Raw genomic sequence first — 2,120 nt, 5'->3', positions numbered from 1 at the left:
ATTCTGTGCAAGAAAATGTATTCTCTTGAACTGGTTAGTTGATAAAGCCCCTTCTAGGTCACTATGGCACAGGGTTATATTGGAATACGTTTCATTAGATTATCTAACCTGTGCATCTTATAATAAAGATGTCCTATTTTATAGAAGGTGGGACCCATTTCTGACATATATGGGCTTAGATATATCCTCTATTCTTATTAGAGGGTTTGTTTGATGAGGTTTAAATGTGTGGCACATTGGTGCAAAAAAAAAAAGATATATTGTTTGTATGATTATACCATTCTCTATTTCATTTATTTCTTAAACTGATTTATTGTGGTAAGCCATATTATTATTATTATTTTATTTAATTTTTATCTTTCTTTTATTATCATTTTGTTCGATTGATGTATTTATTTAATTTTTTCTCTCTCTTTTTTTTGGTTGATTCAAATCTCGTTTTGTAATGTTTAAAAATTAATAAATATATTTCACAAAAAAAAAGCATGTTGCAGTGCATTCTGGGTGCAACCTAGTTCAAAATTCATCCATGACTCCCATGATGCATTGCGGCACAAATAAATTATTAGCTGAATTGTTTCAGTAATTTCCTTTATTCTTACTATTTTTTTTGTGTTACTTTTAGTAGTTTGCTTTCTAATGTTTAGAGTTGTTCTGTTTTTCTGAATATGCTGTTTGTCACCGTTGTTGAGATTCCTACACTAATCTTTGATGTATGAGTGTGCCTAAAACAAGCTTTTTTTTATTATTAGAACAACTTTCAAGAATTACTTTTAATTAGCGGGTACTGTACAATCACAGGGTTTTTATAATCAACGAGGTCAATCAAATCTGTTTAGGCTTTAGTTGAGTTTTGTGATTCAGGTCAAATGCCCATGTTTTGATTTTTTTCTTGTCTGTTTGTTACAATTCAGTTGTAACAGCCAAACCAAATCTCACTTTAAAATTGTAAGGCTCAAGAGCCCAACTAAACCAAACTCTGACCACTATAATGGTTTATGGTGACATAAACATAGTGATTTTCATCTTTGTTGATTCTGCATGTTAACATCAGGTCTCGTCAATAATGGTCAATCATTACTCAATTAATCACTTAATTATCTCATTAACTTTAACTCAGCTTCAGTGTTAATTTAACACTTCTTTTTTAACACTTTCACACTCTTGAGTGTGGTCTCACATGTACTCCCAGCAGAGTTAATTTCACTCTGGATTTTTTGCTGTGTATATTAATCGAATAGCATCAACAAAGAAATCGCTCACTGCTCCTGATTAAAAGCTTATATAACTTTAATAAAGAAAAATCTTTAATTTATACAGTCAAATATGCAATGCTGTTTTACATTTGATTACATTACTCAATTTATGTAGCTAAAAATTAATGTAGGTCTGTCATTTGTGTGAAAATATTTTTTTAAGAATTGAAGGATGACTGTTGTCATAATATTTTGTATGCTAGTTGCAATAACCTGAGTATTTCCATTTTGAAGTCTTTGAAATATGTTTTAAAAGGGAAAGTGAAACAGTAAATCATTGGCTTAGGCCTGTAATTGACCGATTATTGTGTTTATATACGAGTAATAAGCCTGTGGAAATACTTAATGTTATATTACTGCTGAAAATGTTGAATTAAAGTTGATAGTTTGTATAGTTATATACTATTTGTATAGTAAAATAATTTGCTAGTGACTAAGGGGCAACAAGAATGTCAGAGTAGAACTTACATTGTGGCTTTTTAAAAAATTTTTTGCAAGTGGTAGATCTTGGTATACATTTGGACTTTGGATGTGATCTTAGGCTCGAAAAGGTTGGTGACCGCTGCTCTATATCCTCGAGCCCCAGGCAGCCAAACGAACATTACTTGACAGTTCAACACGCTACTGTCACCACACCCACCCCTCAGTTGAACTGCTGACTAGGTTGTTGTCAACTTTTTCATTGTTTTCATGACAGTGCAAAATACACACTGGGAAGGAACTTTGCATCTAGCAAGCTTTCCAATCCAAAAATGGAGAAAGAGACTCCGAGGCACCGCCATCATCAATTAAAAAAGAGAAGGTGTGTCCTGTTTCAAACTGTTTTTTTTTTACATGCGCCTGCCTTCACTAACATGCAAGTTC

The sequence above is a fragment of the Carassius gibelio genome, chromosome B15 (genome assembly GCF_023724105.1).
Source record: "Carassius gibelio isolate Cgi1373 ecotype wild population from Czech Republic chromosome B15, carGib1.2-hapl.c, whole genome shotgun sequence".
NCBI classification, from domain to species: Eukaryota; Metazoa; Chordata; class Actinopteri; order Cypriniformes; family Cyprinidae; genus Carassius; species Carassius gibelio.
This window is presented reverse-complemented; position numbering follows the sequence as displayed.